Source organism: Falco peregrinus, chromosome 9 (genome assembly GCF_023634155.1).
Source record: "Falco peregrinus isolate bFalPer1 chromosome 9, bFalPer1.pri, whole genome shotgun sequence".
Classification (NCBI taxonomy): domain Eukaryota; kingdom Metazoa; phylum Chordata; class Aves; order Falconiformes; family Falconidae; genus Falco; species Falco peregrinus.
The window spans coordinates 37,993,727-38,006,701 of record NC_073729.1 but is presented as its reverse complement, the minus strand read 5'-3'; the positions used below and the strand labels follow the sequence as shown (position 1 = coordinate 38,006,701).

The window sequence follows — 12,975 nt, the reverse complement described above, 5'->3', positions numbered from 1 at the left end:
GCCTATTCACCATCTCTCACGTGTCTGCTGCTTTTAGAACAAGTTCCTTCCCAATGGACCTTAGCAGCTGTGACAACACTGATTGAATCCAGAGCCCTGCCCATTGCACAAGCTCCTCTCTCTCTCGCTGGGGGAGAAATACAGGTTTTCTGGGGGAGAAATACAGGTTTTCCATGTGCCTGAGAGGGCTGCATCTGTCCCCTGCAGGAGCCTCCTTCTCTGGCTTGCTGGAGAGGGTCAAGCATCTGCATGCTCCTCTTGCCTACCTAGCCCACAGGAAGTCAGGGACCTTGCAGACCGCCACATGTAGCTGAACTCATGGAAAAGGTTAACAGGGGAGAGCAGAAAGCAAACCACGGTGAGGGGCAGCCCCACAGATCCCATTGCACCTACACCTGGTGGGTGCAGGTGCCTCCTGGGGCTGCTTGCCTCTTGCCTCATGGCTGGCCTGGTCGCATTGGTCTCTGCCCTGCAGTCCCAGCAGGAGCCTGGATGCTCCTGTGCTCTAGCATTGCTCCAGCTGCTGCCCAGCATCACAGCTATCACCTGGAGCAGACACTGTCACAGCTCTCCCTGCCCCCAGACATACCTGTAACAGAGTCCTTCATCACCCTCTGCCCCAGGCCAGTGGGGCCATGCCAGCACCCCATATCAGCTCACCTTTGCACCCCAGACAGCCCCCCGTATCCCCTACCCTGCCAGCAGTACCTCTCCTTTGTTTCCGCTTGGCACCCAGGCTCTCTTTTTGCCTCACAGGGCAACAGCATCCCGAGAGAGGGGAAGCCCACAGCTTTCCAACACCCACAGGCTCCTCTTGCCTTTTGCCCCAAGGAAACCCCACGGAGCAGCAACATGACCCCGCGGGGCCCAGAGCACTCACAGTCTGGACACTCTCTCCAAGGTGTCTCGTCTGCCAGGATGCTGCTGTCATTCGTGAGAGGGAGGATGTTGGTGGTCCATGCACTGGCTGCGGGGTGGGCAGAGCCAGGCTGTAGCTCTGTGACCGTGCTCACCAGGCTCCTTGGGCTGTGGAAGGTAAAGACAAATGTGAGTTCAGAAAGGCATGGATTAACCCCAGCCCTTTCCCCATCATGAAAGAGTCCTCCCCCCATCTTCCCCCACCCCATGTCCCTTCAGGCCCACCCAGTGAGGGAGGGATCCAGCAGAGATGGATGCTCCTGCTTCACAGTACCCAGATCCCAGATGTATCACCACATGTCAGGTTCAGCACACGCCCATAGCCAGCATCTCCCCCAGGCACTCCTCTCCACCAGCCCTCCCCGGCTCTACGTGCGCCCCTGCCTTCTCTGGGAACACTCTGAGTGCGGATGACCCAGAGGACACGCATCAGGACTGGGAGAGCCCTCACACGGAGCCAGCTGTGCAGAGAGCAGTGGTCTCAGCTCCTCAGTCCCTCAGCAGAGCCAGAGGCAGAGGCAAAGAAGGAACTTGACAGGGATACGAGTCCACCCCTGGCTTCTCCAGCCCTGCTCCAAGCATGGCCATGGACTCATGAGCTCATCAGGAACAACCATGAGTCCACCATGAATGGGTGACAGTCACACTTCTGAGGTCAAATCCTCAGATGTCACCTGAACCCCTGCTAGGGTCTTGTCAAAATGGCCAGCACCATTTCCCTGACACCAGGGTCCCCACGGCTGTCACAGAAAACACTGGGCTCCAGCTTAACAAGGGTGTCCAGGAAGGTCAACAGACACCATCCAGCATGGTAAGAAAATCCTCCTGCTCTGAGGCAAACCTTTTGCCTTATGACTGCTGGTGTACTTGGGACATCACACAGCTGCTCTCAGAAGCTTGGAGGAGAAACAGGGTTCAAGCCATGAAAACAGTCAGATGTGCCACCAAGCTAAAGAACAGGGCACCTTCCCACTGCTTTCAGTCAGCCTGGCTCACCGCACCAGTGACATGCACATCTGTCCTCCCCATGCACTTTGAAAAGAGCAGCTTACACTCTGATCAGATTAAAGGAAGAAAACTGCATTGCAATAAATCCAGGGAGGGAACTGGCTGCCTGGGCTTTAATCTGAGGGGAGTCTTCAAGATAAGAGCATTAAGAAGTGGGGATAATACAGCCTTGGTGCAGGAATGGTCTGAGCTGGTCCCCAGCCTGGGAAGCAGCACAGCACAGCTGGCTGTGGCATGCCCGGACACCTGAGAGCAGCTCAGCACCCCTCAAACATGACCTGTCCTTCTGTGCCTGCAGCCCCCTCAGTGCAGGAGTTGGGGGAGCTCTGAGGGAAGCATACAGGGGACAGAAGGCTGCTCCAAATGCTCATATTTCCTATCAGGAGCCTGAAATCCAAGCTGGAACAAGGACAGCACAGTCCTAATCAGGAGACCTTGGAGTAGGGTGGAATCTCTCCCCATAGTCTTTCCTTCCAGTAAGGGGACCTGCACCTCCCAGCTCCGACTGCACTTCAGCACCAAGCTGAATTCCCTCCTCTGGGAATTCCTTCTTCTGCCTGCTGATTGTGGGGCCAGAGGCAACGTGCTCTCTGCAGAGTTCTGCTCCTCCTTCAGAAGCATTTTCTGAGAGACATCACCACCTGGATCTCCAGCCCCAGCCCATGCTCCATGGATGGCACCGGAGCTTGACAGCTGCTGCAGCAAAGCAGACATAAGTTGCTTGCTCTCCAGCTTGCTACTCTGAGAAAGCCAGGCACTTTTTCTTCCTCATGTCCCATAATCCCCACACCAGCACCAGGGGAGAGGAAGGCAGTTAGAAATGTTGACCTGCATCCTCTGGTGAAGGCTCTTTGGCATAAGTGGGGACCGACATCACAGGGGCAGCTCCTGGTGCAGGTTCTCATGCACTCAGCTGGCGAATATGGACTCTGCCCATGCGATCCAAGGGCATTAGGTTTCTGCCCCAAGCCATCCCAGCCTAGTCGGATTCTGCCCCAGCCAATCCCAGACCAGCTGGACTCTGCCTCAGCCAATCCCAGTCCAGCTGGACTTTGCCCATGCAAACCAAGGGCATTAGGTTTCTGCCCCAAGCCATCCCAGCCTAGTTGGATTCTGCCCCAGCCAATCCCAGCCCAGCTGGACTCTGCCTCAGCCAATCCCAGCACAGCTGGACTCTGCCTCAGCCAATCCCAGCACAGCTGGACTCTGCCCATGCGATCCGAGGGCTTTAGGATTCTGCCCGAGCCATCCCAGCCTAGTCGGATTCTGCCCCAGCCAATCCCAGTTCAGCTACAGGGAGGATCAGGTATTTCAGTTGCTAACATACTGTCTAAAGGAGACAATTTCACTGCAAAAAAGAAAAAAATTGTTCACAACCAAGATCAGATCAGTAACAGCTTTGGAAGACAGCTCTGTTTTTTCTGCCATGGGTGCTAATGCACAGTTAAGAGCAAAGAAATGAGATTGGCTGAGTTTACAAATTACCTCATTTAGGCTGTGTAAAATTCAGATTAATTGCCCCAAAGTAATTAAAGCCTCCATCACAAAATACCTTGTTATACTGCGCAATATGTGGGCAGTTGGCTAGTAAACTACATTTTCTGGTTTTGTAAGTCTTTAAAAGTTGAAACAGTTTGCTTTTTCCTATTGGTTTCATTGCATGTAGACATTTCTCGGTTCAAGTTAGACATCCCCCTGCCCCCGTTTACTAGAATGAAAATAACTTAGTTCACCTCTCAGTCTCATTGTGGCTTATATTGCTTTTCATGGGGGAAGATTTCTGTGTATAGACAGGATGCGGTGGTTAAATGGGGTTTTGGAACAAGAAAATACAGTTTACAATCGGTGCCTGAGTGCACAGCTTCATCGTGCTCCTGAGATGGATGGAGACAGCCCCGCAGCTTGGTGTAAGTAATTGAGAAAAGAACATTCGTAAGGCAGGAGACAGCTGGATTAAAAAGGTGAAGCCCAAAAAGCAAATGAAAAGAGAATCATTGATGATGGATGGGAGAGCAGTATCCAAGTCCAGCGTTTTTCTGGATGTGCTGTTGAACAGCAGCAAAACAAGAAAAGCTGAGATCAAACTGTCAAAAGAGCTTGGGCAGCCACAGGGACTATTGCAGTTGAAGAGGCAGTCAGCTGCTGAGCTCCAGGTTTCCCAGCCTTGGTGGGAGGCCCTGGTGCTGGTCCTGCAGCCTGCGCCTGGCCTGCCAGCCAGCATTAGGGTCACTGCTTGCAGAGGCTGTGCACATAGAGGTCTGCCCCTGGTGAAGCTCAGCAGAGTGACCATTACTCTGCCCAGCACAGCCCCTCCTGCGCGTTTTCCACTGCACTTCGTCATGTCCTGGCCCTATCTCCGCAGAGCAGAAATCCCCAAACATCTGGTGCATTCTTCTTGAGGGCATTCAGAGAGGCTGCACAGAAAACACTGTAAAGGTCATTACTGCAGCTCACTTTGTTAATTGCTGCTGATCAGACAGCTTTCTTGGCAAGGGGGGGGGAAAGACATTTGGGTAGGAAAAAAATTAATCAAGGTCATGAGACAGAAGAGTTCAAAACTGCTCTGTTTGCACCAGGTGCCAAGCAGACACAGGACACCCCTGCAAAGACAGGGGTCATGACCACCAGGCAGGCTGGTCAAGAGCCCCGTGGTAAGTCCCATCCATGGTGCAGGGAAAGCGGAGCAGCCAAGGTGAGCCACCACCCAGAGCCTGCTGCACAGGCAGACTGAGAAGCAGTCGGACTTGTCAACCACGGAGCAGCTTCTTCTCCCCACCACGGTAAGGCTAGACAGGGGGGTTACAGCCCCATCACCCCCAGCACCCCTCCCCTGTGACTTTCCACATCCTTGCATCACCACTTGACCCCGGGCCCACCAGAAAGCACAGCCTGCTGTACCACCTTCCCTGTCTGGCATCAGGCCACCTCTGTGTCACCTCCACACCCTCCCGGCACAGCCTGGGAACCAGTCTGCCCACACCCTACTTTCTTCTTCCTCAGGACCAAGACAATCTCCATCAGGTTTCAGTTCTTGTTCCTTCAGTCCTGAACACTAACCGGAGCCTTCTCATCCCAGCTGCCTCCCAAGTCATTCCCTGCCAGCTTTAAAACTCAGCTGGGACAGAGAGCAGACATGACTGATCCCAAGCAGGTCACCTGCAGCAAAGCAAAGAATAGGACTGCCCTGCTTAGTTTTCTTTAATTTGCTTCAGTGCCCTAGACGACCCCATGTATTCACAAAAGCCTGAAGCAAACCCAGAAGCAGTTGCCGGTAGGAGGTTTCCCAGACTGAGAAGCACAAGCAGAAAGATTCATCCCAGCCCCATCATTTCCCAGTGGGCTGAGGACAGTGGCATGAGGTTAGCCCAGGGCTGCCCCCACACACTACAGAGAGGGGTTGTATTGCCTGTGCTGTAAAGGCTCCAACATGCTGCAGATCTGACAATTGCGCAACACCAGTAGAAAGACCTTCCCCAGTACATCTGATGAGCCCTACACCTGTCTTGCAACTAAGTATCATGAGGCACAGAGGAGTAATGACTTGCCAAAGAGATCACAGGGAGCCAAGGGAAGGCTCAGGCATGGAGCTTGTATCTCCTGAAGTCCAGACTCAGCCTGTTCATGCAGCACACAGGCAGAGTAGGAGCCAGAGCAGCCCTGAGACCACCAATCTCAGAGGGATGGGTAAGAGAGTACTTGGTCTGTGCAACATCATTACCTGAAGAAACACTCTGTTTCATCATCAGCACACACTGGGCAGCAAGATGCACATGACAGAGAACCACTAGGGCATGATCCAGTCATTGAAGAGAGCTGCTGGGATCACTGTGACCAGGATCACTGAAACCACTCACTGAGGACTTAAAATCCACGCTGGAATATCAGTGCCGGAGTCCAGTCTCCTGGCACACAAATACAACAGGACCCCTGCTTGGGGATACTGGTGCTGGGGTCTGAGCAACCAGCTCCTTCCCTCCTGGGCATATGTCCCATCGACTCAGCAGGAGATATAACTATTACGCCCAGTCCCAGGGCAGTGGGAGCCCCTCCAGACCAGGGACCATTAGAAAACCCATTAGCAATTTAGCTGAGGAGAGGGTTCAAGGCACAAGCAGCCCTTGCTGGGCTAGGAGGAGCCCTGGGGGTCAGCTAGCTCCAAACCTAAGGGGCAAAATGACTCCAAAATTGGAGGAGCAGACAGCAATGTAGGGGAATCCCATGGCAGAGACAGATCGGAGACATCTCCAGCAGGAGAAGCAGCTTCTCTTCTGTTGGCAGAGACCTCAACTGCAGCATCCCTTCCTGCAGTGCTGAGGGATGGATGGTGGCCAGGAAACTTCTGGGAGGGCTCTCAGTGCCACCAGCCTGGAGGACACAGGCCCCCTCCGGGGGGGAACCTGAGAGCAGGGCTCAAGGGCAAGGCTTTCCTGAGAAAGCCAGAGGGGACTTTCTCTGCTATTGCAGAGGGCATGAGGTCCCCAGAGGAGAGGCACTGCTGCTCCCTTCATGGGCCAGGCTGGATTCAGGTGTTAATGAGCTGGAAAGGACAGGGGATATGTATTTCAGCAGTGCTTGAACTCCAGAGGTACTTCAGCATCACAGCAAAGTAAATACCCCATAAAATGCTCATCTAGCAGCTGCACTGTAGCACACAGGTTCATTCACCTCTGTTCCCAGCACGCTCCTTTGCGATGAGGAATAGCCGTTCACGCTGCTGAGGTTTATGACGGAAGCACACAGCAAATCCTCAGCCCTGCTAAGCACTAGTGAGTGTGGGAGGGTCTCGGGACCCCCATCCCAGGCTGCCTGGAGGCAGTGGGAGCAGTTCCTGGGCTCACTGCCAGGGAGGTTCAGGGGAAGCAAAGCAGTGGGGCAGTAAAAGGGAGAAAATCCAGCCCTGAGCCACAGCCCCACGTGATGCTCAGCTGGGAGTGCTGGGGGGAAACACCGTGTGGCCAGGCCAGGTGCGGCCCCGGCCCCCAGCGCACACCCCATCGCCCACAGCCTCTCCCGAGGCCATGGCAGGTACCCCTGGGCGCTGCTGCTGCACGGCACGGGGCAGCTGTGTCCGAGGGCTGCTGCGAAGCAGCTGCTGTGAGTGCTTGCTGCGGGCGCTGCCATTGCTCGCCTGACTTACCAGGCTGTTCCCTCCATCTGCCAAACCCAGCACGTTTATTTTTGTGTTTCCAAGTTTGATCAGATCGACTCTTCCACTTTAATCTAATGAGTGCGCTGAGCTGAAACAAACACAATCTGTCCGCAGAGGGCCGGGGAGGGATGTCTGGGGGCACTGCAGAGGCCCCGTGGGGAGCCTGCAGTACCCTGATGCAGAACCAAGACAGCTTTGGTAGCCAGCAACAGCCACCCCTCGCCCCACACACGCCCCCACAAATCTCCTCACTGCCCCAGGGCTGAAGACCTGAGCGTGGAGAGGTACCTCTACAGAGAAGAGCATCTTCCTCAGGCCCTGATGTGGGCACAGCTCTGCTGTTTCCTTCCTTTCCTTGCCCATTTGCCTGACTGTCTTTCCAGAGAATGACCCTGCAGTGCTGTGGGCATGAGCCAGGTGGCAGCTGGCAGCTGCACTGGCTTGCAGAAATGACCTTGGCCACTCAGAGGACATTGGAAGCCTTTTTGCTTTCCAGGTTTCCCCTGAGACAGACAAGAAACCTTGAGCAGGAAGGATGAGATACACATCCAGCCCCTGAGGTTTGCTGCTCTCCAGCTGTGAGCTCATCTGCACCAGCTCTGCCAGCTCCGGAGCATGGCTGGAAGCACGGCGGAGCCTGCGGCTCCCTGTGCTGGGATGGGTCACCTCCCCAAGGACCCTCCAGCACCGGCTCCCTGCAGAAACTCTACAGCAGGATTTGCCACCAGTCTCAGGCTTTCCTGAGAAAACTCAGGAAGCTTTTCTCCCCTCTGTTTCTCATACCCGGTTTCATTGCAGTAGAGCCCTAGGACAGGTTTGTTTGCATCCCTGTGGGGTGTGTGTGCAGCGGCGAGGGGAGCTCTGGTGTGAAGAGCTTCAGGGGAGAGCAAGGGCTGGATGTGAGCTTCTTTAGGAAGCAATCTGGCGGGATGGCATCACTGCTGCTGTCCCACTGTGCTGCTTCTCTGGTGTGAGGAGAGAGATGGAGGAGAAAGGAAGCAGATCAGCAGAAGACACTGTCTGCAGCTCCTGCAGCAGGGACAACAGCCCTTGGGAGCATCCAACCCTGCATCAATGGAAAGCTCCAGGAGCCCTGTGGCCAGGAGACCCTTTGGGGTGGAAGGCAAGTTGGCATCTGGCAAATCACAGGGTCTGCCCAGGCAGCATCTGGGAGGCTGGAGGCAGAGCAGGCTCCTCCTGGCTGCCCAGCTGCCTGGTAGCAGCGCAGCTGGCTCGGCTGGGCTGCCCAGCTGGCCCCAGTGAGGACAACTCCACACAAGGAGAGGGCTCAGCTGCCAGGTGTGGGCACTGCCGGGACATGCATAGGGACGAGCTGGTCATCCGCTCTCTTGGGCAGAGGAGGGGGACGTGGGGATGGCCCCCGGCAGCTTGCCACCCTGCCCTGCTCAGAGGAAGGGTGGGCACGGAGCAGGGCTGAGGGGCAGTGGGCTGGATACACTGAAGGACTCCAGGAGACGGGGGCTCCCCTGGGGCTGCCCCTCCCCAGGAGCTGGGGCAGAGCCAGGCCAGTGCCCGGCCAGGTTTGTTTCCACACGCTGCCTCTTACACCTTCCCCCGGCCCAAGCTTGTTTTGACCCAGGTGCCAAAGGCTCAGCAGCTTCGCAAGCTCATGTGGCACTTTGGGAAATGCTCCCTCCAAGTGCTCAGGCACTTGGGCTCCACGGGGGTGAGGTGCTGAACACCTCGGGGAGCTAAGACAGCACAAGAGTCCCCACCCTGAGGAGCTCAGCACCCACCTGGCTGGGGTAAGGCGGCTGTGTTGGTTTAACCTTGAGCCTCGCTGCTGTAAAGCTTTGTATGCGGATAGGTTTTAGTCTCCTCCCCAAACAAAATCCCCCAACTTTCTCCAGCCATCACATTTGCAGATTCTTTTTCCTTAAAATAATAACTAAGTTCATGCTGTGAGAGGTTCGCTCTTGCCCTGATTTAATGAAGAGGGAAGATGAAAAGACCATGAGAAGATTTGCTTTTGCAGCGCATCACTGTTGCTCCCAGTTCTGTGCTCTCCATCCTTACTTCTCATTCTCCTTTCCAGGAGCTGTCTGTAACCCTTTGATAAAAACCTCTTCTCTCCCCAAAGCAGGCAGTGTCCTTTCTTGCCTGCACAGCCAGAGGAACGTCACACTTCCCCTTTGATGTCAAGATAATGTATAGATGTAACATCATGTGTATGTGTGACAAGTGCAAACAGCCATCTCTCTGTCCCAGATCTGGTAATTTAGGGAGGAAAAGGAAAAGCTAGGATAAAAAATATCTCAAAATGAATTCTCCCCATTCATCACATGCACACAGAGCTGCCTCTGGGCAGCCTACCCTCCCTAGGGGCCTGGGACCCCCAAATGTCCAGGGCCAGGGTGAAGCCAGGGTTTGCCTAAACCAGCCAGTGAGTGCCTGGGGCCACCAAAACCTCCCTGGAGAGCGTGACAAGCGTGGCAGGTTGTAAGGCAAAGCCCACAGCAGTGATGACAGGCTTCTTGTGATTACCTGCAAGCACTTGCTCACCCTGGTTTGTGATTCACTGCTTGGGTAGCACAGCATAGCATGCCGGGACGAGAGCTGGGGGAAGCTCACCCACAGCAAGAGGAGCAGGAGCCAGCAGACAGGCTCCCGCATACTCCGCTGACCCGGCACTAGCAGCCCCAGCGGTGCAACCAGGGCAGCGAGCCTGGGCACGCTGAGGGGACACGCTCTCTGCCAGAAAGCCAGAGCCTGTCCCTCTCCAGACCCAGGCTCTGATGGGCACAAAGGTCCTGCACTGCACAGTGACCCTGTGCCTGTGCTTTCCTCTTTGCAAACCACTCGCAGCCAGGCCTGTCTTGAAGCTTGAACTTATTGTTCATCCCCAAAGCAGCCTCTGCCCTGCAGACTCATAACTTCATGTAAGACCAGGGATCACCGTCAGTGCAGCTCCCGAGGCTCCCTGCTCCAGCCACAGGGTCCCTTCCATCCCACGGACACCTCTGCCTGCTCCTCTGGGAGCTGGTGGATTTCACCACCCTCTCCATGGCCACGTGGGCAGCTGTCTCGGGGTGCAGCTGCATGGGGGTTTGCAGGAATGAGCACCAAAACCTGAGCGTTGGCTTCTGAAACCTCTACATGCATGACTCTCCAGTCTTCCTGCAAAATTGCTTGTTTTCTCCTTTCACCTCTGGTTCTGATGCAAACCGTCAGTGCCAGGGGAGCTCTGAGGAGCTGGGACCGGGGTAAGAAGATGCCCTGCTTGCCCACGCACCTCACCTGCCCTCTCTGAATGCCCCAGGCCACTCTCCCCTGTGAATGGGAATCTGGGAGAAAGGTTGAGTTTATCTAAGCCAGAATCACTAAGAGCCCTGGAACTCTGCTCAGTCATTAACCGGTGAGTAAAGCACGCTCCATGAGTCACTGATGCTATTATAAACACTTTCTTCTAAAGGCTGTAGAAATGCAGTAGGAAAGTGGTGCTCCTTGAAGTCAGTGGTTGTTTCCTTCCATCAAGATCTCTGCTCTGTGACCTGGGACGGCTCTGTCCCCCCAGCTTGCCCCATGGGCACCTGCCCCCCACAAGGCTGTGCCTCCCGGGGCCAGGCTCTTCATGCCCGGGTTGACAACATGAGCCGTATCTGCACCACTCCCACGACCCTTCCTGTGCTTCGTGGCTGCACCTCATATTAAGCCATTTGTAAAGGTTAATGCATGCAGGACAGATATGCTTTTCCCAGATTAACTGATGCTAAAGACAGCACCAGCGAGGAGTTGCTCAGTGCCATCCGTAACATGGTGAGGGCTCTTCCATGGCATGCTACTACTCCTTGCTCCCCTCAGACTGCCCAAATCACTGATCCTGCCTGTCACCACTGTTAATAAACCCAGAGCTTTCTATGAGCCTCAACACCCATCGTCACCCTGTGCCTGCAGGCCTGCCTGCTGGCCTTCTCCTGGCTCAGCGCCCCTCCACACCGCAACCACTCTCCCCTCCACTGCCCTTGTGCATGCGGGGAAGCTGCTGTGACCCCTCGGTGAGCCTCCACCTCCGCCCCCAACCACTGCCTTGCTCCCTGCAGCATGGCTTGGTCTGTCCAAGGGCCACACAGGGACACTGACACTTGGGATAGGCTGTGGCTGTCACACCAAACTCCTGCTTTCCACGCTGCTCTTGATGGCCACCAGTCCAGCCCAACTCCATGCTGGCCCCCTCCCCCTGCCCATCTAACCTGGGTCTGCCCATGCTTGCTCCACTCACTGCCTTGGCCTCTGAGCACCTCCCGCCCTCATTCCCTCTTCCTTTGCATCTTATTTTTCAGCTTGTTGGCTTTTTCCCCCCCTTCTGCTCCCAGGTCTTGTCTTTAGCCTTGAAAATGCAAATGCTTACCAGCACACCTAAGGCCAGACACACGCTGGGATGGATTTGCCCTAAGGGGGCTTCCCCAACCCCAGCACATCAAAACTCCAGCGTGATGGTGCCCAGCTGGCTCGCCAGCAGTGCAAAGGGCTCCAAGCAGGAGCTGACTTGTGAGCCAGCCTGCTGCTGGGGCTGCCGTGCTGATTACTTTGTACTTGGTGTCACAAAAAGAAATGAAAATGCCAAAACTCTGGAGAAGGAAAAGGAAGGTGCATTGGAGCAAAGATAGGGGAGAGCAATTCTTGCAGAGACTGAGAGGACCTTGCAGAAAGCCATTCTGCCTTATTCCTGCCTGGACGCCTTGCTGGCTGGGGCAAGCTTTGCTCCATGCTGCCATCCCTTGCGTCCTGCCCAGGCTCCAGGGCTAGACACTAAGATCTTCCTATTCAAAAGGATTACAAATTACTGTCTGATCCACTAATTAGGAAGGGAAGATGAGTGTGCTTCTGACAGTGATGTTTAGCAGCCATTTAGAAATTGCTCTGAAGGCAGCAAGGCGCTGTGAGCACACCGCAGTGTGGAGCCGCATCTGCTCTATGCCAGCCAGCCCAGGACCACCCTACCGGCCCCGCTGCCAGCAGCTCCCTCTCACCCTGGGAGGCTCTGCCCGATGCCATCCCCAGCTCACACAGCTCCTGCAGCAAGTCTTGCCCTTCTGCAGAGCTTGTCTGGCTTTCAAGGATGTCCCTAGGCCATTTGGCTCCTAGCCCTGCTGCCATTACTTCATATTTATTTAACAAAATTAAAACCTGCTTAGCGGGGCCAATTGTAGGCAGGGGAGACAAATTGGATCTTCATGCTGCTGCCAGAGAAGGGCAGTCTGGCGCCGGGCTGGAGGCCACCTGTGCTGTCTCATGGGGGATGTGGACCCTCCTTCCCATAGTGGCAAGTCATGCCAGTTGGACTGGGCAGCAGCACAACAGGTGTCCCAGACTGCTCACGCCACTTCTTGGGGTTCTCCCTTGTCTCCTTCCCTGCGTGGCCATGGGTGGCAGGAGCTGGCTCTGGCTGGGGAAGGACTCCAAAAGCCCCCACTGGCACCTCCATGATGTGATGGGACTCCCTGAGAGCTACAGAAGATGTGGTCCTTGTGAGAGCAGACAGGCACGGCCATACTTCTGAGGGGATCACCCCAGCCCTGCGGCCGCTGGCAAGGGATGATGGAGACAGCCCCGTGCCCGTGTGGTTTGGGTGATGCCTATGACAAGTGTGTGGAGGCTGCCCTGAACACCTCCAGACAGTGCCTAAAAACGAGACACGGCTCCCAGCAGAGCTGCCCTCAGCCCCTTCTGAGCCCTTGCTGTCCAGCAGGGCCCCTCTTTCCCATGCAGATCCTCACAGGACTGGGCTCCTCTTCCTGAGTCAGAAACTTGCTCCAGGTCAAACAGGAGATCAGGTGGGTCTAGGACCATCTCAGGAACTGTTGTACGGCTTTGGACTTCCCAAAAGTCATCCTAGGTCTGACCCCCATTCCCCAACATCACGGCCCTTCTAAACCCCA

General features: G+C 55.4%; 1 protein-coding gene across 2 annotated transcripts in view; it reads right to left on the bottom strand.

The window, feature by feature from the left end:
* The window catches only part of DLGAP4 (DLG associated protein 4), a 157,200-nt gene that overhangs the window by 130,186 nt on the left and 14,039 nt on the right, over positions 1-12,975 (bottom strand). For both annotated transcript variants that reach the window (XM_055813525.1, XM_055813526.1), the window contains exon 2: positions 881-1,026. The gene's annotated coding sequence lies outside the window, so the exon portion shown is untranslated. The remainder of the gene's footprint in view (positions 1-880; positions 1,027-12,975) is intronic.